General features: G+C 37.2%; 1 long non-coding RNA gene across 1 annotated transcript; it reads right to left on the bottom strand.

The window, feature by feature from the left end:
• Window positions 1-18,116: 18,116 nt before the first annotated feature.
• LOC104221751 (uncharacterized) lies at window positions 18,117-19,889 on the bottom strand. The gene is made up of 2 exons (XR_011403771.1): window positions 19,418-19,889; window positions 18,117-19,331 (listed from the first exon to the last, which is right to left on the bottom strand). It is a non-coding gene; the product is annotated as an uncharacterized lncRNA (long non-coding RNA).
• Window positions 19,890-22,230: the final 2,341 nt, after the last annotated feature.

A 22,230-nucleotide genomic window follows, 5' to 3' on the forward strand; every position in this document is an offset into this window, starting at 1 on the left:
AACACCAGAAGTCCTAAGAAGACCACCATAAAAGCAAAACACAAGTGTTCTTCCCATTTGAGGCGGTTTCCTTTGCTACAAATTTTATTTTCTGGATTGTTAAACCCTCCTATGTAACCGTATCTTTGGTATATAAACTGCGGAGTGGAAAATACTGCGGCCAAATCTAGGTTATAGACCCCCCTACTTATCTTTAAGGAATCTAGGAATTTGTGCACAGCGACGACTCTTGGAGCAATCAGATACTTGTGTCCCAGATGAACTTCAGCGCTCCCAATATATCCGGCTATTACTTCCAGAGTTGGGGTAAGTTCAAAATCTGAGAAATGAAAAACGTTGTGGGTCGGGTCCCAGAATGTAACCAATGCCTTTATGATGTCCCCTCTAGGCCTGATCTTCAACAACCCGGTGAGTTCTCCCAAGTATAGATTGACCTTATCTTGCCCTGATTTACCCAGATCTTCCCACCACATACACAGCTCCAAAGGGATCTTGTTCATGACTGTTATTGGCAAATTTTGACTCGTGTTCATTATACACATTTATTAGGGTGATTAAGCAAAATCATGACTCATTTGACTCAAGAAAGGTTAATTTTTGAAATTGTCATTTAAAAAATAAAACCCGGCTTTGCAAATACGGCTTTTCAACACTTCCTGGGAGAAGATTTTAAGGTTGTGCTTGCTAACCGGCCAAAAATTCGAAAAAAGAGACCAAAGGTGGTTGTTCTTGCTAAAACAGCCTTCCGACGTCCTTTTGGGGACATTCGGCTATTTTAGACAAAAATGGCATCACCCTGCTTATTTAAAATAAAATAAAATTTTTTGTTCTTTTGGGCTATTTTTGCAAAAGGGAAGTTGGACCCGATGAGGGTTGCCTACGTATCCCATATCCAGCGAAAATCATACTGGCTTGGTTTGGGCAATTCTGACAAAACAAAAACCAAATTTTTTTTTCTTCTTTTTTCACAAAAATTTTCTCTTTTTTTTCAAAATTTTGGCAGAGTTTCGGTATGTTTTGAACATTGGTTTTTAAAAACAGACAATTATCTCTCTCAGTCCCCACATTTTCCTTTTCAACTTTTTCTCTATGAGCCGGTCAACATGCAAATCCGAAGTAAATGAATGCACAAGTAGCAAGTAAGATGCATCAGGATAGTCTTTTCATTTCGGGTACACCTGTCCTAGATAGATTCAACCCCTGTATTGAGTCTCCAAAGTCAAATGCACATGATGCAAATAAACGTTCCTAATAGGGATCCGGTATGAGGCTGAGTTATTCTAGGTTCAAAACCTAGGTATGTGTTCTAGATTGTGTACCTGAGCGGACAACTCGAGCCGAGGAGGGGGCTACGTACCGGGAACCAAAAGGCCATACGGCTTAGTAACTTGTCCGAGCCTCTTTCTTATTTCAAGGTATGACACTAACAGAATAGGGAGTCTCGACCAGCGAGCACATCCCCGAAGATGAGAAGAGAAGGGTTTCGTAGCAGTTTATATACAATTCAAATAGTATCAAAGCGGTAAAAGCAATATTTAGAACATTAGGCCCAAACATGTAATCAGCTAATAAATAAAGCAAAATATAACAATTCATCTAAGCTCGAATTATGAACCCTGAACCAGAAGTTCTGGGTTCGTTTCCCAGTAGAGTCGCCAGAGCTGTCACACCTCCTTTTTTTCTACACCCCGGAAAGGGTATAAGGGAGTTTTTTTCAACTTAAAGTGACAATCGAAATGGGATTCATTTATTATTAAAAATTCAGAGTCGCCATTTGGAATAATTTATGGTGTCCCAAGTTACCGGTTCAAATCCCGAATCGAGGAAAAGATTGACTTTGTTTTACAGTCCGCGAACACAGAAATCCGAGTAAGGAATTTTGTTAACCCGGGAGAAGGTGTTAGGCATTCCCGGGTTCCGTGGTTCTAGTACGGTCGCTCAACTGTTATAATTGGCATATTATCTGATTTTAATACATGTTTTAGCCTATGGTTTAATTTTAACTTATTAACCGCTCTTATTCATTTTTAGGAAGATTGCAACGTCATTTAAAATATGTCTTGAACCACATCACATAAATACATCCGCGGTCCACGACACATTTTATTTAACGTTGTTGGGATTTGGATTTGGGCCACATGAAATGCACACCCGAGTTTAGGAAGGTAATTTTAAATTATGTGCCTAAAGCAACTACGTATTTTTCAACTTTGCGAGGGCCATAGAAAATTCGCTAAATGGTGTGCCTCGAATTCTAAGGATTTAAAATTATTAAATGAGGGCCATGAGTTTTGAGGTTTTATTGTGGATGGAGTGGTATAAATATATAAGTACAAAAGGCCTAAAGAAATGGGTTAGCTACATGTATATCACTGGAGCCTTTTGTTATAGCATACTACAATTCAGAAAGGCGGAGTTGGCATTTATGTGAAAATAATAAAAAACAGGTGCCAGCTTTGAGTTCATCTCCATATCATCTTCAAAAGACCGACTTTCGTTTTCAAATTCTAGAAAGAAACTAACAAAATTTTATAACAAAATAATGAATCTTAAATGACCATATGAGTACAAAAAAAAAAACCATGCTGAGAACTATTCGGATGAACCAGAAGGAACAAAACAAACATGGACATACAAAAATGCATTTTAAACTTGATTATAACAAAGAACACTTAAAGTAATTAATTTATTTAACACTATGCTAAAGAGAAAGTTGTAGTATCACCACTATAACTTCTACAGTACCATTTTGAAGCAGAGGAAATTGAATCTTCACATGGTTAATTTAAGAAAATATGCAGCCAATAACATAAATTGAAGATAAGATCCTTCCACTAACGCAATCTATTTTTTTTACATCTTAATGTTGACAAATTGTTCAACTTCACATACTTCTTTAAATTTTAAAATATGAACATGGTGCTACATGGGCTTGAAATCTAAATGTAAACAAAACAATATCTGCTGGTTACAAGTCATGAGCCAAGAAAAATAGAAAAAAGTAAAAAAAAAAAAAAAGACAGAGTCATGAACATACTAAAATAACGTTAACATTTGCAAATCTCAATTCACTCAATCAAAGAAACATCATTCATGCGAACAGATCCAATACGAAAGAAACTTTATCAAAAGAACCAAATCAATTTGTTTCTGCTTCAATAAAAATGCTCCGACATTTTTAACTCAAGAGCTTGAATTACATACCTACAAGAGAGTGAATTCAAATGAATAAAATCTGAAAATTGTAGAGTCAATACATCACCAACAACAAAATCTCTATCAACTCTTCTTCAAAACCAAGTTTCAAGGCCCGAAATATTGAAAGAAAAATTTAGTGAAAATTTTCAACCTAAATTTCTCCCCCCCCCCCCTCTCTCTTCTTTTTTTTTTCTTCTCTCTTATTAAATTTTCTCTTCTATTTATAGCAAATTTTCGAGATTTTTCAGATTTTTTTTAAAAAAAAATATTTTATTATTTTTTAATTAAAAGAAATCCCACTTACAAATTGCTTTTATTTTTTTATAAAAATAAATCTCACCTTTCTTTACTTTTATTTTTAAAATTCCAACTTTAATTACTTTTATCTTATTTAAAATCCCACTTTTTCTTACTTTCTAAAAGAGAATTCAACTTATTTAACTTTTCTTAAAAAAACAATCCACTTTCTTTTGCTTTTCTTTTAAAAATGCTACTTTATTTTACTTTAAACTTTTTTAATTTTCATATACCTTTATATTTATTTTTTAATTCCAACTTTCTTTTACTTTTTATTTTTTTAAAATTTTCACAAAATTTTACTTTTATGTTTTAATTTTCTAGCTTCTTTTACTTTTATTTTTTTATTCAATACTTCCCTTTTTATTATTTTTTAAATCACTCCTGAAAATTAAAAAAATTAATATTTTTCAGAATTTTATTATTATTTTAAAATAAAATAATATTAATAGTAATAATTCACCTTTTAAAATTTTGTATTTTTACCCTATAATAAAAAGTGTAACAAAGCTAAAAATTGTAGGTTAAAACCCTTAAAATATTTACATAGAAGAAGTGACAAAAAATTAAATATTATCAAAAATTAGGTGCTCACAAGTACATCGGGTGGTCACTTAGGCGTGACGGTGTACCAACTGGGAGACTTAGTGATGAGCTGTTTTGCATTCTTCCACCCGCAGCACATGTAGTCTCCTTTCCCTATATTTATTGCATTTTGTCTACTTTCATTCTAGACTGTAGTAATAGTGATTTTGTATGTTTTATCAGATGCTCATGCAATTGTATCACCGAATTTTGGGATTTTTTGGCTGATGCTCATGGTTGTATTAGCTATTAATTATTTAGCCTTAAGTTCTTTTCATATTTCGTAACTTGGTAAAGATGATGGAATTTTATCATGGTTCCATAATCTACTTTCGCTTAATTACCATTACCTGTTTTTAAAAGTGTTATGAGATGGCGATTATGGTGATGGTTTGTTGTTGATTGCCTAACGGCAACAGCCTTTGGTGGGCATTGGGTCGTGGAAACTTGGTATCAAAGCACTAGGTTCACATAGGTTTCATGAGTCATGAGTAGACCTAGTAGAGTCTTGTGTATCGGTGCAGGACGTTCATACTTATCTTTGAGAGGCTGTATGGTTTTAGGAAACTTATCTTTCTTCCTTTCCTATCGTGTTGTTGATTTTGTTCTAAGTCTACGTCTTGCTCTTATTCTCCCACAGATGGTGAGAATGCATGTGATGTCATCATCTGGCGGCGGAGGGGTTGCTCCCCGATAGCCAAAGCCCGAGAGAGGTCCAAAGCTCTTGTTGGGGATGAGGGCGTCCTAAAGTATCTCCAATAGTACCACCAGTGAATTCGGTGGAGGATCATATTATTGAGGAGTGGGACGAGATACCTGCACTTGAGCAAGCCCCGACGGAGTTCACGACCGCACTGGCCTTCCAAGAGGTCATAGGTCGTATGTTGTGGTTTATGGACTCTATGACTTAGGCTGGACTATTTCCAGTAGACCCAGCCGCATCTTAGGCTGGAAGGGGAGCCCATATAGAAAATATCAACCCTATCTTATTGGATTAATGGAACCAACGCAAAATGATAATAAGTTGGAGGGGTATAGAAGAAAGCTTGGTATTCAACATGATTTTGCCAATGTTTCTAATAAAGTATAATCATTTGTTGATGAAGCTTATGAGGTTACAATATTGTTTGATATGGAACAACAGTTGACACTTAGACTATTTAATCCTGAATTGCAAAAGGATTTATAGTCACTTTTGTGCATGCCAATTGTGATCTAGTGGAGAGAATCGAACTATGGGACTCAATGTATGCTCTGGCTAGTGATATGACCATTCCTTGAATTGTTGGGGGTACTTCAATGTCATTGTTGAAGAAGAAGAGAAGTTTGAGAGGCTGTCAGTTTCAATGAATGAGGCTGAAGACTTTAGACATTGTAAAAACACTTGCAATTTATTTTACCTTAGGTTCAAGAGAAGCATATATACATGGTGAAATGGTAGAATTGATGATGATTTCGTTTTTCAATAGGTTTGACATGTGCTTTAGCTAATATGAAATTTTAGCAAATACTACCCAGATTGGAAGTCATTCACTTGTCACAAACAGGCTCATATCATAGCCCTAAGATTCTTTATTGTGACCTTAAAGCAACCCCTTTCAGGAAGTCTTTCAAGTTTTTGATGTTTTGGATCAAACCTGAATCTTTCCTTGATGTAGTGAAGGAGAACTGGCAGGCTAACTTCAGTGGTAATCCTTTCATCTTGTTTAATTACACGTTAAAAAAATTGAAGAAAGCGTTGTCAATATGGAGCAAATCCACCTATAGAAATATTTTTCAGAAGATTGCTAGCTTGGAAGAACTTGTCATTGTTCATATAACACAATTTGTGTTGAATCCTACAAATAACACAATAGAGAGAGATTATTGAAGGTTCATGAAGAATACACTAGATATCTTCATTTGGCGGAGGAATTCTGGAAACAAAAAGCTGGGATGAGTTGGTTCCAAGATAGTGATAGGAATATAAAAGAAATTTCATGCTCAGGTTAATGGAAGAAGGAAGAGATTACAAGTGAAAAGAATTCAGAACAATATGGGGCAATGTCTTGAAGGCAACGAGGCAATGGTAGGGGAAGGAGTGAATTTCTTTCAGGCGCAATTCCATGAATAGAGGGCTCATACTGTTTTTGGCATTATCATGTCCCTAGTATGGTGGAGATGGAACAGAATCAGGAACTTGTTAAACAATAAACAAAAGATAAAGTAAAGCAGGTTGTATTTGGTCCCAATGGTGATAGTGCAGGAGATCCCGATGGTTTCAATGACTGTTTCTTTCAAGCATGTTGGGAGAACATTGGAGATGATGTATTTGAGATGGTGAAAGTTTTCTTCAATGGTCAGGAACTGCCTAGATTTGTGACTCACACAAACCTAGTACTTCTACCAATAAAGAAGGAATTGACAACATTTTCGGATATGAGGCCAATTAGCTTAAGATATTTCATCAATAAAGTATTCTCCGAGGTCATTCATAAAAGGTTAGATGATATACTTCCTAACCTAATCTCAGATGAACAAGCTAGCTTTATGAAGGGAATGAGTATTGTTGAGAATGTGCTTTTGACTCAAGAGATAATCACTTACATGGGGTTAAGAACAAAGGCAGGACCTAATGTACTAATCAAATTGGACATGACCAAGTGATAGGATAGATTATCTTGGGGGTTTTTTACCAAGGGATTGAGGAAGATGGGATGCTATGAGAGGTTCATAAGCTTGGTGTATGGAATTGTGTCAAACAATTGGTATTCATTGTTTCTCAATGGGTAGCCTTATGGTTTCTTTAAGTTTACTAGAGGGGTCAAACAAGGGGATCCACTGTCTCCTACACTCTTCATTCTGGCAGTTGAGGCTTTGGACAGGGGTCTAAATACTTTACACGTGAACTTGTACTTCTGTGAATTTGGATTACCTAAGATCAATCACTTAGCTTATGATGATGACATAATTATCTTCTCCTCCTCAAATGTTACTTCCGTACAACTTGTAATGGAGGTTTTGAGTGCATATGAGGTGGCTTTGGGCAATTGATCAACAAGAAAAAGTCAGCAGTGTACATGCATCATTCAACAAGTATGGAATTGGTGAATAAAGTTCAAATGATTACTGGAATTAGCAAGCAAGATTTCCCTTTTACCTATCTTGGATGCCCTATATTTTATACTAGGAGAAGAATGGATTATTATAAATGACTCATTAATAAAGTCCTTGATAAGTTGCAAGCTTGGAAGGAAAAATTGTTATATATTGGGGAGGGCAGTCTTGATCTCTCATGTTCTACCAAGTATGCCAATACATCTGCTTTCTGCTGTTAATCCTCATTCCTTTGTTATATATAAGTTGCACAAAATATTTCCTCAATTCATTTGGAGTAATTTTGTTGGTGAAAGGAGAAGACATTGGGCATCATGGAATACATTGTACTTGTCTTGTGACGAAGGTGGAGTGAGTTTTAGATCACTATATTATGTGTCCAAATCTTTATTTTGCAAGTTTTGGTGAAATTTCATAACAAAATCAACTTTGTGGAGTTCATTTATGAGTCAAAAATACTACAAGAAAATGAATGTTATAATAGTTCCTTGAAAAGACGGCTCAATGTCTATAGAATGATGCTTGAGGTCGAGGATCTAATTGAACATAAAATTCTATGGCGACCAAGAATGGGTTTATCACTATTTTAGTTTGACAACTAGACAGGTTTGGGTGCTTTATACTTCATTACCCCTAGTGATTTATATTGTGATGAATCAGTGGATAATGTCTACGGTGTGATACATGAGAATGAATGGTAAAAAAAAGGTTGAGGGACATACTTCCTGAAGACTTGGCCATGCACATTTTGTAGAATGTTAAACCTCCATTGGTGCAACATGTCCTGGACAAACATTATTGGATGTTGGAAACCAAGGGTGAATTTCTTGAGAATACTTGAGAAGAAGGAAAGAAGTTAGCATTGCATACAGAAATATATGGGTGAAGGGACTGCCCTTTTAAGATTTTTTTTCATCATGTGGAAAGTGTGGAAGTAAAAACTGTAATTGGATGATGCAATTAGGGGCATGGGATATTACATGCATTCTAGATGTTGGTGTAGTGTGAATCCAAAAGAGGAAACCTTGGCAGATGTCTTTTTCGGATTATATGCAGATTTGGCCATACTTCTTTGCTTTTGCAGGTTTGTCTTTAGAAGGGCTAAGCTTGCATAAAGCAGTGGTTAAATGTTGGACTGCTCAAGTGATCCTTAGACATAAACCTATCTTTTAAGCTCTACCTTCTATAATTATTTGGGAATTATGAAAAAGAATAAATAGTTACAAGCATGGGGATGTTGTGTCCATTAGTAGAGTTATTTATCAAGTTTCTTCTACAATTCAAGTACTTGTCAAAGTTAGGAAACTGCCATTCAGAATGTACCTCATAAATGGCAGGTGCTTTAGGAACTAAGGGTGGATCAAAGTCAATAGAGATGGAGCTTCTAAGGAGAATAGAGTTCTATTGGATTTTGTTTGAGAAATGAGCATGGAGAAGTAAGATATGCATATGGGAAGGAGATACAAGAAGCCACCAATACTGAATGTGAAACACTGGCAATTCTGGAGGCTTTAAGGTATTGTTTACAACATCACTTTACCCATATTTGGTTGCAAACTGATTCTATAAAGATATACAATTAATAAAAGTAAGAACATATAGCAAATAAAGAGACAATGAGTGAGAAATGACTAACTCGAAATAGGTCACAACTAAATGACAAATAACAAGTAAGGACATATAGCAATCAAAGTATATAACAAAATATAACATGGAATGAATGACGACATAAAGGTAAATGGCCCAATTCGCATACTTTGACCCATGAAAACGCATATGTACTTGTCACCTTGCATATACGTCGTCCCCACACATAGTTCGCGTAGCAAATAAACCAAAAAAGTCCTAATTCCCTCAAGTCAAAGTTAAACACGACACTTACCTCTTTCCGCAATCAAATCAATAATCAACCACGTTTTTTCCTTTCGAACAAGCCTTCAAACCAACCGAATCTAGCTAATTATCATTCAAACAATTCAAAATAAGTTTTAGAAACTACCCACAAATGAAAAAAAGGTTCCATTTTTAGCTAAATTGGAAAGGTCAACAAAAGTCAACCCACCCGCTTGATCAAAATCCAAGATTTGGATAGAATCCCATTATTCATTCACCCTCAAGCCCAATTATGTGATTTATTTTGAAGTACAACCTCAATTTGAGGTCGAAATTCCAATTTTATAAAATTCCTAAATTCTAATCAAAACCCCTAATTTCCACTATGAAATTCATAGATTTGATATTAAAATTCATGGAAAAGTATTGAGGATTGATGGAAAACAAATTAAAGTTACTTACCAATTACTATGGGATGTAAAGCTCTCAAGAAAATCGCTTTTATGGAGTATAGGGTTGAATAATAGTGTAAAATGAGCTAAGTTCTGACTTTTCCATGTTTTATCTAGCTGCAGGTATCGCAATCACGAACTCATGTTCGCGATGGCGACCATCGCAAATGTGAAATGCTGGTCAAATGCGAACAATTCCCACATCCTGCATAAGTTCAGATATTCGTGTTTGCAATCCTACCTGATTCTAGTGCCCAATCGCAAAAGTCACGACACCACTGCAAAGCGATCTGGGGATGTCCGCAAATGCGAAGTTTGCCCTGCCCAGCCCATTATCGCAAATGCGAGCTCGACTTCCCAAAACCGGAGTTTGCATTTGCAAACAGGTCCTTGCAAATGCGAGACCTGCAGTTCAACACCATTAACTGAACCATACCATGTATTCCGAATCAATCCGAAACTCACGCGAGCCCCTCGGGCTCCAAAACGAACATGCACACAAGTAACATCATACAAACTTGCTCGCTACCTCAAATCATCGAAATAACATCAAATAAAAAGAATAGATCCTCAAAATTCAAGATTTCAACTTAAAAACTCACTTTTCACAATCTTTCACACAATGCATCGATATGCGCTCGGGTCACCCTGGACCCCAACCAAACGTGCGTACAAGTGCAAAAACATCATACGAACCTACCGGAATCGTCAAAACACCGATCCTAGGTCGTTTACCAAAAATATTGACCGTGATCAACTTTAGCCTCATTTTAAGTCAAAATCACATTTTGTTCAAAAGTTTTCGTAAAAAGTTTCTGAAGAGCGTCACGAACCATACACACAAATCAAGAAACATAAAATGAAGCTATGAGAAGTCTCGGGACACAAAAATTAAAGCTAGTACTCAAAACGGCCTAACGGGTGATCACAGAGGTGAGGAGGAAAGGTGTAGAAGGCAGATGGAGGAAGAAGCTGATGGCAGTACCTATGACCATCATACTCAAATCCTTGAGGAGGAGAGTATGGTGGCCTTTTTTATCACTAACGTTGTGTTATTTTTTGCGGGGAAAGCTACTGTGTCCATGCCCTATTTTTTGACTCACTTTCAACGTGCGGTATTAGCAGTTGGTGCTCATTCCATTAAAGGGATGTCAAAGATAGGCACAAGCATGGAATGGGAGTATGAAGATGAGCAGTTAAGGTTATGCTATGCCAGACTGGATGTTATTTTCAGTCATCACCTTGTGCTACTGCTCAAAATGGAAATGAAACATACAAGATGCTCAATACAATTTGAAGAACTCAAGGATACAATCCTCTCAATCGCATAAGCATTGATCCTAGGTCGTTTACCAAAAAATGACCATCGAGCCTTGGATGATTGGATCTATCAATTAGAATGAACAAACAGGATATCACCGAACTTAATCAAACAAAATCTCCATTCATGCATATAATTAGAATTTGCTAAACTAATGTTAGTTTCTGTGCCCCGACTACAACTCATTTTCCCTACCTATAAATTTACTCTAAACATGGAAAATAATTTAGACCGATCCAACAGAAAATTAACACAACACTTTTTTCCAAAAGACCAAAATATTGACATTTCAATGTGTGACGAATTTTTTTATGGAACCAGTAATTCACTTTTCCTATTAAAAAGAAAGACTAATTACTTCATAAATAACTTGAAAAAGTCTTAAATTTCAGTTCTCTTTAACAAAAATAAGCAATCAAGTCTTCCGTCAATAGAGTAGAACAAAGCACAAAGCTAATGCAGCTTATTCACGAATAGATTTTTTTTTTTAAAAAAAAGGTAATGTTCCTAGATGTTGGTATTCAAAGTTGTACTTTATTGTTCATCTTCAAACCTAGTAATAATTAAGTTACCAAATATCAGACTAGGAAAATTCAATAAAAGACCTCATCTCCTCCTCCTGCAGCTGAAGCTACAAATCGAATTTTATAATAAAGAATTGTTCACTAAAGTGCATTTGGGTCACAATGAGATAGCACCTGAAATGACAAAACTTCGTTACAGACAATTAATAAAACTATTAATAAAAGAACTTCCGTAAAAATAAAATAAAAAATAAAAAAATATCTTAAGTGTTGATTTCAGTACTTCAAAAACCATATACTGAGAAAAATAGAAAATTCTGGAATAGTTTCCGTAATCATTTTGGCATAGACAAGAAAACAAATTTGTTTTAAGAACAAGCCCATGTTACTTTCTACTCTTCAATATCTCTTTTCAATATCGTTTTCCAAAAACTATTCTACACTAAGCAGCTAAAAAAGACTTCCATTTTAAAGTAAAAGATGTGGGAAGAATGGCAAACCTCGAAGACAAAAAAGCAAATTAACACCCACAAGTTAAAGATGAGTCTAGTAGCTAAAGTCAGAGCAAAAATTTGACAAATCATCAATTGAGTCGAATATGCAAGACAACAACGGATCCATCTACAAACGCAACATAGCAATTGCCTCACAATATCCATCCAATAAACCAACCAACCAACGGATCTCATCTATGCAACCTCAATGAATTAGCAAGATATAGCCGACTGTTTTACTTGATTTGCTTGCTCGTGAGGAACTTTACCCGTCACACAAAAAGGAATAAGTACACTATATAACAAAATAGTCCCATTATATTTTAATCAAAACTAGCAAATCTTACTAGCAAAACCACGTGTAATTGCAGACAATGGTTGCTCACCATTACTGTTAACCATTTCTTTGACAAGATAAGAGAAAAATCAATATAAACCAGTCGAGAACCGATACGCATGTTTACACACTTGACCAGAGCAAATAATAAAAAATTGTAATCAGCAATTAATTTTCATGCAACCACGAGCGTAAGCATTTTTAGGAAGATCCAATATGTACACGACAAACTTCGAAAATTGTTGCTTCTTCAAGTGCCATAATGGTGAAGAAAACTTCATAGTCGAAAACATATTTCACTAGATCCATCAAAGAACCAATAGCGGAGGCAGGATCTCCACGAAGGGGGTTCAAAAAAGAAAATTTGTAGCTAGTGGGAATTGAATCCATAACCTTATGTAGAGTTTGAACTCCCTTGACCACTAAACTACACTTTTGAATTGTGTTAAGGGTATTCAAAACTTAATATATAGAGATAAAAATAGATTTTGCCTTATATATATAATTTTTTGGCGAAAGGTGTTCGGGTGAACACCCTTGCGTCCCCTTAAATCCGCCCCTGCAAAGAACAGCTGTCTACAAGAAAAACAACCGCTACACCAGATGTTTGCCGGTTATCCAACCAAAAGTAGTGATAAATCCCCCGCTAAAAAGGTAAACCAGGAAAAGGAAAGTAGAATATGTTCTCAGGATAGGAGTCCAACACCTAAATATGATAATTTTGGACTCAAAAGACCGAAATAAGTAAAAAAAAAAATAAGTGACCAAACTATATAAAACGTGATTTACTTTAACACGGACGTTAAGGTAAAGCGCATATTAAAATTGCGTTTATATGAAACTTTTTACAAAATACGCTTTACCTGAAGCTGATTAGACGTTTATATCAAGCGTGGTTTAATAAAGGGCTATATATAAAACGTCTTAATAAACCACGCTTTTCATCTTCAAATACCCTTCCCCCACGTTCAAACAGAAGCTTAACCCCCCCCCCTAAATCGATCCAGCGGACCCCCCCCCTAACGACCCAAAAACACACGAGCGAGCCCCACCCGTACCACAAAAAGCAAAGTGTGTTGGTCCCACATCCTAGCTAAGGCATTCTCTGGTTGTGGTTGCTCGTTTCGGACTAAAATCTTCAACTTTCCAAAAAATATAAATCGAGGTATTTCAATTTAGTTTTTATCGAAACTCGTATAGAAAATGCATATTAGTTGTTTTAAATGTGTTCTATGTTGTTTTGTATTTTTTTACGATTAAACTGGTATGTGATTTTTATCCGAACTTAAATATTAGTGTGCTAAAAATGTAAAAATTGAGAAACCATTATTATTTGTTAAAATAAATATTAATAAGTTACTTTTTACTGTTGTATATATATTTTCATGAATATTTTGTGATTAAATGTATTTGTTGTTTTTATCTAATTTTTATTATTTATTTGCTTAAAGACTAGTAATATCGTGTCATTTTAGGATAGTAAAATGTAATGTCTTTTAGCATAGTATCCCTGTAGTTTAAGTTTCTCTTATAATCAAAAATACGTCAAAATACTTGATAGATCAAACACAAACTCTGTCCAATTATAGTCAACGATCGTAAGAAAACAACATGAGAAAAGAACAATATTTTCCGGATATCTTGGTGCTACTGGGCTGCAAATATCGAGTCTGAAACTCATATGTTAATATTTAATAATTAACTATTGTATAAATATAAAAATTAATTATTGGAATTTACAAGCAAACATATAAAATTATAAAACTAACATGTAAAATATAAAACTAACACATACCAGAATTCAGGATATCTTGGTGATGTTAGGCCTCAAATATCGAGCCTGAAACCCCTATGTGAATACATAATAAGTAAATATTGTATAATTATAAAAATTAATTATTTAATTTACAAACAAACATATAAAATTATAAAACTAACATGCAATTAATGTTGTTTAATTTATAGTAGATGACATGGAGGTGCCGCCTATTCATCCTGGACCTTCCAGCAATGAGCTACTGTCATTCCAGGGCGATCATAGGTCCGCCCACATATGGGAGGGAGAGTTACTGGCCTAGACTCTCTGCGTCAGGAGAGTGGACGACGTATGGGACTTTCTAAAGCGCAAAGTTCTTCATCCCCGTGTAGTCAAACGCCTGCAGGATACGGGCTTCTACAGGATTTTGGAGATCGGGCGAATGCAGCTCGATTGGTCTTTGGTAACGGCCCTGATAGGGCTGTGGCGACCGAAGACGCACACATTCCACTTGTCTATTGGGGAGGCCACCATCACAATGCAGGACGTGGAGGTTATATATGGGCTCTACCGCAAGGCATGAGAGAGATGACAGGTGCGCAATACCTGGACATGCTGCAACAGCTCACTGGTTTTCGGCCACGGGATGAGAATGCACTAATTGGGGCCAATCGTTTTCCGTTGACGACTATTCGAAAGTATTTGGAGATATTGCATCCTGACATTGATGGCAATACATCAAATTATCATGTTCACCAATATACGAGGTTGCTGTTACTCCTTATGTTTGGAGGGGTCTTGTTCCCGAACACTTCGGGGAACCTAGTCAGTTTGAGATTTCATCATCATCTTGAGCTGCTAGATGATTTACCCCAGTACAGCTGGGGTGTTGCTGTTCTCGCCTACTTGTACATGCAAATATGACGGGCGAGCATAGGCACCCAAAGTGACGTTGCTGGATTTTTGCCGCTACTACAGGTGACAACATATTCGAATACTCTACTCATTTTAACATACCTAGTAGAAATATATCTTAAATTTTACGTCAACTTTTTATGTTAGGTTTGGGCCTGGGAGCAGTTCCTGCAGTTGCAGCCACCTCTACCACCATTAGCTCCGAATGTACCACCTTTATTTCTCCCTCTAGCTAGGAGGTAGGTTCTCCGACGGGGATATACGCGTAAGTACAAGGCTCGGCATAATCTCCCCTTGTGCAGGGATATCTTGGATTTACTGGAGGGCGCACAGGGATATCTTGGATTTGTTGGAGAGCACACAAGTAAATGTATACCTAAGTTTACTTCGCATAGCTTCACATATGTTGCATATACTCGCATTTTTTGTTGTTACTTAATAGTCATATGGACGACATACAGCGACGTGCTGATTTCTGGCTTGCCCGCTTATTACTCGACCAGCAAACTTATGTGGGGCTCTTCCGTCCCGTTGATCTGCCTTGATATTGTGGAGCATCACACCACCGAGCAGGTACTTCGCCAGTTTGGTCATCCGCAGCTCGTATTAACGGCCAGCTCGATAAGTGGGATTCCCGACGAAAAGTCAGGTAACGTCTCGATACCAACCCATATAATCAAGCTCAGTATCCTACCAACTAGGTGAGGGGGGGCAAAATCAGATCGCCGGTCCCAAATATTGATCTACTCCTCTAGTCATGCCAGATATGCCTGGTCCACCCTAGAACGATCATCCCGCTAGAAATATATGCTCTATGAGGTGGGCGATATCAGTACGAGCTACGGACGGCAAAACTACGATGTAGCCGTCCGATGACGTAATGCCCCACAATATCAAGGCACATCAACGAGACAAAAAAGACCCACATAAGTCTGCCTACCAAGCAATATGCGAGCGAGCCATCTATCAGTGCGTCGTTGTATGGCATCCAAATGACTATTAAGTAACAACAAAAAATGTTAGTATATGCAACACATCTGATACCTTTGCGCCCTTCAACAAATCCAAGATATCCCTGCACAAAGGGAGATTATGCCGAGCTAAAAGAGCACTACATTTTACAACGCTAAAAGGGCACGATATTACTAATCTTTAAACAAATAAATAATAACTAGATAAAAACAGCAAATACATTTAATCACAAAAATATATATATATAACAGTAAAAAGTAATTTATTAACCTTTATTTTAATAAATAATAATAATTTCTAAATTTTTACATATTTTTTAGCACATTAATATTAATAACAACGACCCAGTAAAATTCCACAAGTGAGGTCTGGGGAGGGTAGTATGTACGCAGACCTTACCCCAACCCCAAAAGAGTAGAGAGACTGTTTCCGAAAGACCCTCAGCTCAAGATAATAAAAAAAACAAAAATGAGAGAATATTAGTTTCACCACAGAGATCATAGGAAAAATAGGAACATAAAATGCAGAAGGAAAAATGCAAAACAAAAATAATGGCTAGTAAGACACTGCAACGCCCCTAGTTATTTCAGACAAAAACCCTACCAGACTCGACTCACAACAGTACAAGATAACGCAAGACTCAGCTACCTCTTAGCCTACAACCGTAATACTCGACCTCCATAACTTACTATCAAGTGTCATGTCCTCAAAAATCTGAAACCTCGTCATATCCTGTCTGATCACTTCTCCCCAATACTTCTTAGGCCGTCATCTACCTCTTCTCGTGCCCTCCACAACCAGTCGCTCACACCTCCTTACTGGAGCATCCAGGCTTATCCTCTGTACATGTCCGAACCATCTAAGTCTCGCTTCCCGCATCTTGTCATCAATGAGAGCCACGTGCATCTTCTCCCGAATATCATCATTTCTAATCTTATCCATCCTAGTGTGCCCGCACATCCACCTCAACATCCTCATTTCTGCTACTTTCATCTTTTGGATATGTGAGTTCTTAACAGGCCAACACTTAGCCCCATACATCATCGCCGGTCTAACCACCGCTTTATAGAACTTACTTTTGAGTACCGTTGGCACTCTCTTGTCACACAACTCCAGATGAACCTACACTTCATCCATCCTATCCCAATATGGTGTGCGACATCCTCATCGATCTCCCATCTCCCGTGAATAACCGAACCAAGGTACTTGAAACTACCTCTACTTGGGATAACTTGTGATTCAAGCCTCACATCCACACCCACTTCCCCTGGCTCAGTGCTGAACCTACACTCCAGGTATTCCGTCTTCGTTCTGGTCAACTTGAAATCTTTAGACTCAAAAGTCTGTCTCCAAACTTCTAGTCTCCCGTTAACCCCTGCTCGTGACTCATCAATCAGAACTATGTCATTCGCAAATAGCATGCACCACGACACCTCCCCTTGAATATGGTTTGTTAATGCATCCATCACCAAGGCAAATAAGAACGAACTAAGCGCAGAGCCTTGGTGTAACCCCATTTCAACCAGAAAATGCTCAGAATCACCTCTTACTGTCCTAACTCAAGTCTTTGCCCTATCATACATGTCCATAATCGCCATAATATAGGGAATCACCACACCTTTTGTCTCCAAGCATCTCCAGAGAATTTCTCTAGGAATTTTGTCATACGCTTTTTATAAGTCAATATTTAAGTCCGGATAAAAATAACATACATAGTTTAATCGCAAAAAAAAAACACAAAACAACATAAAACACATTTAAAACAACTAATATGCATTTTTATACGAGTTTCCACAAAAAACTAAATCGGAATACCTTGAATTTACATTTTTTGGAGAGTTGAAGAATTGAAGATTAGTCCGAAACGAGCAACCACAGCAAAAGAAAGCCATAGCTAGGATGTGGAACCTACACTCTTTACTTTTTATAGGATGGGTAAGGTCCACTTATATTTTTGGGTCGTTAATACGGAGAGTGGGTGACCGCTAGATCGATTTAAAAATTAGGGGGGAGCTTCTTTTTGCACATGGGGAAAGGGAAGGGGACGGGTATTTGGAAATGAAAAGCGTGATTTATTAAGGCATTTTATATATAGCGCTTTATTAAACCACGCTTTATATAAATGTCTAATCAACTTCAGGTAAAGCATATTTCGTAAAAGCGTTTTATATAAAACGCGATTTTAAAACAGGCTTTACCTTAACATCCACTTTGGACTTTAAAGTAAAGCACGCTTTAAAACTACGTTTTATATAATTTGGTCACTTAATTTTTTTTTACTTATTTCGGTCTTTTGAGTCCAAAAATACCACATTTAGATTTTCGACTCCTCAGGATAGAACCAATAGTAAGCCTCTATACTTTTGATGTAAGACCATGTCAGTTACAATCGTTTGACATTTGGCAGGTCATGGAGAAGCAACAGGAGAAATATTTAAGGCAAGCAAAGCTTTCATTACTGGGTCAAATCATTCATCACACCACTGAAATAAGACTTCATCATTGTTGTAACAGACACCTTGTGTCCAATCAGTCATCAATCAGGCTAAATCTAACTTTTGAAAATCAAATCCTGGAAAAATGTTCACAAAGTACTCCCAAAACAATATACAATGTCCTGAATGAGATATTCATGCGACTCTACAAATACATGACTAAAATGGGTGAACAAGAGTAACTAAATGAATGAAATATTCATACTAGCCAAAACTGCAAATGATCCGATTGGTATGTCTAACCAGAATAATAAAACATCAAGTTTTAAAGTTTGATTGAGACGGTTTAACAGAAGTGATAATATATTTATAAGATTAGTTAAACTAAGAATCGAATTCTCACATTACATTTGAAAACAGGAACTTGAGATGTTATCTTATCTATCAAGACTGGGACGTTTCCGTGAGCTAATTAATCTGAAAAACAGACTGCTATTAGGCCAAGCACAAATGTAATTTTAATGAATAGAGTTGGAATTGTACCTTTAGAAGAGCGTTGCGTCAGAGACAAATTGCTAACGCCTATGTAAAAGGCAATTTCGGATTGTACCTCTTAAGGGAGTGCTGCAGTTGAACCAATAACCATTTGCTTGACCGTCGTTGTGTTAATTGAATGCACGAGTTAATTGACCGGTTTGTCATGAAGTTTGGGACGGATCCAGAGAAAGGGAGGGAGGAGAAAACAAGACAAACAGAGAGGAGAGCCGGGTAAAAATCCCCGTACCATCTCCTCTCCAACACGAAAAAGTAGAATTTTTATTAGGTACTTGACCTGCCATGAGAGCGCACCCATCATGGCAAAGGTCGAATTAACAACAACAAGACCTCGCTGATACTCACAGTTTTACCTTTGATCTGCAAGTACAGATGCATCCCTATAATCCACATCTTATAGTTCATATAGACAATAAATTAAGTTATGGCAATCATTCTCAACGCCGCTGATGTCCATTTCTCGACAGTCAAAGCGTGCAACCATCCAAATAGCATCGCCGCAAACAACGGAATCACCGTAAATCCGAAGAAACATATATTGTTCTTCATCAAGAAACAGATCTGCAATTCAGAACAAAGCAAGATCTCTGGTAGCTACGGGATTCATCAGAAAATTAGAGATTAGAAAAGTCCGGATGAATCTTTACCTTCCTCGATCCTCTACCAAGCGCATGAGATCCAGCCGACTTAAATATGGAATCTTTGCTTCGCCACCGGCAACGGGGACGAAGATCGAACAACAGAAACATCGTTCCCCTGGTCGATCTCGATGAACGAGCATACCACAGGAACAAATCGAATCCATAATCAAATGATAGATCGGAAAACGATCTACTCAAATCTGAATATGAAATCCGGAAAAGAGAAGAGATTAAGAGGATCTGGATAAAACAGAGATGGCCAGAGAAATGAACAGTTGAGATGACGACATGGAAATGAGAAGCCCGATAAACGTAATTTATTGAGGTAGTGGAATAAATTGACGGTCTAAGATGAAACGGCTTGGGAGACATTTATCGGTTTGGATACGCGGGGACCGTAGATTGCGGTAAACAATTTAACGTCGAATATGGAACGCCTGCATATCTTTCTTTTTTTTCCCTCGTTACCAGGACACAATAACTTTGCCAAAGTAGTACTTTTTTTTCGTTGGCCAAGTGAAAATGTGGTTTTTTTTTACTCAAACTACACAAATAGGTGGTAAAAAAATAAAATGATATTTTTATGTATAGCGCCATAATACCTGGCGCTATATACTAACAGTAACGGAACCGTCAAGGTATAGCGCCAGGTATTGTGGCGCTATACTATTAAAGCTGACATGGTCAGGTATAGCGCCACAATATCTGGCGTTATATATACAGCATTAATGTATAGCGCCAGGTATAGTGGCGCTATACATAGATTTCCTGGCCCCACCAATAATTCGTGACTTCAATAATTCAAAAGTGTATAATGTCAACCTTTTGGGCGTTATACCTATATAAAAAAAATCTCCGGCTAGCCATTTCCTATATAAAGATGTTAGAATTGTATAGAAATTCATTCAAAAAATTTGTTACCTCTTGTTGAAACGTTTATTGTTCTTAAATTCTCCAGCATTTTTTATTATGTCTGAAGAGCGTAGAATAAGAGTTTCATTATATTGGGGGGTGAGGTTGTGATGGAGAATAACTCTGTGGGCTACAGTTTACCTGCTCAGTGTCATGTTAAATTGCCACTTACAATAGAGTACGATAAATTGATATCGTTGTTATGCAAAAAACTGAGTGTGAGGAAACGTTCAGTGATACTTAAAGTAACCAGAAGATATCTGTATTCCGTCACTCCGCAAGGGGTTGCTTTTTACTCGGAGTTTAACATCGACGATGATGAAACTTTGAGTGATTTTCTGAGGACTCCGGACGAATGCCGGGAATTTCTTGTAATCACAATGTTGGAGATGTACGTGAAGGTCGAAGACGTTCCAAAAAACGAGGTTGTGCATAGTAGAGATAATCCCCAGTCATCGGGTGGTTATTATGGAGCAGTTTTTGCCGGACATGTTTCGGATGAAAGAGTTTTCCTTGACTTAAACTTATCACCACCGGCGAATGAGCAGCGAGAAAATAATTTATACCCTGTTTTCCATAATTCACAAGACGAGTGGTAAACTTCAATTTTCATTTGTGTTAATTATGTATATTTTTGGCGTATTGAATTTGTATTAACGCTCATATATTTAATAGGGGGTATCGGCCGGATATGAATTTTACAAGTGGCCCATCCGGTAGTCATCACTTAATTGAAAACGCCCATCATGAAATTTAATCACATTACGACTTGTAAGTGAAGTGATAGAGCCATATGGAAATCATTTATTAATTTAGTAGCTTATATTTTTGTTGGTTGTGCAGTGAAAACGAGCAAGTTGAACCACCCGTACTCACTCAATTGACCGAAAATGACGTATTACATCGGGATCTGGCAGATGCACAGAGTGAGGAACAGAACAGTGATTACGATAACAATGCCGATGAATCCGGAGACGAGACACCCTTTTTCGTGAGGATGGTGATGAGCAGGATGAGAAGGAAGGACCTGATTTGAAGAGAGAACCCCCTAGACGAAGAGTGTATGAGTCTGAAGTGCCGTTTCATTCAAGGGAGATTCCTTACATTTATAACTTGCCAACCGTGCCGGATGTGGAAGTTCTAACAAGGGATTTTGATGAAATTCGGACAGCAATGTGGGATGAGTCTAGACCAACGGTGCTTGCAAAGGGGATGCTTTTTCCTGATAAAACGCGCTTAAGCAGGGCTTATAAAATGCACAACGTAAAAGAGTGTCGTGAGATGCAGGTATGGGAGTCAAGTCCGATGGTATACAAGGTTGTTTGCCACAGGTGGTTTTGGCCATGTAATTGGATGTTGCGTGCGACCAAGAAGAAGACAGGTATGTGGAAAGTGGGTAAATACATTCCCACCCACACATGCGAAATGGACACATTCAACGGAAATCACTTCAACTTGGATATTGACTTGATTTCTCTTGTACTTATTCCGCATATCGAAGCGTCCATAAGGTATACAATCAAAGAGTGCATTACATCGGTCCACCAGGAATATGGCCATACTATTACGAAAAGAAAGGCATTTCTCGGGCGCAAACGAGCGTTTGAAATTGTCTACGGTAATTGGGATAAGTCATTTGCATATCTACCAAAGTACATGGCCGCATTGCAGCACTTTAACCCCGAGACAGTTGTTGAATGGTAGCTTGAGCAGAGTCCGGGAACACCGGAATACATATTCAATTACGTGTTCTGGGCGTTTAAGCCAACATTTGATGGTTTTTCGCATTGCCGGCCAGTAATATCCATAGACGAAACTCATGTCTATGGAAAGTACGATATCAAGCTATTGATAACTGTGGCAGTAGATGCTAATGGACAGATATTTCCTCTAGCTTTTTCTGTTTG

The sequence above is a fragment of the Nicotiana sylvestris genome, chromosome 11 (genome assembly GCF_000393655.2).
Source record: "Nicotiana sylvestris chromosome 11, ASM39365v2, whole genome shotgun sequence".
In the NCBI taxonomy this organism is placed as follows: domain Eukaryota; kingdom Viridiplantae; phylum Streptophyta; class Magnoliopsida; order Solanales; family Solanaceae; genus Nicotiana; species Nicotiana sylvestris.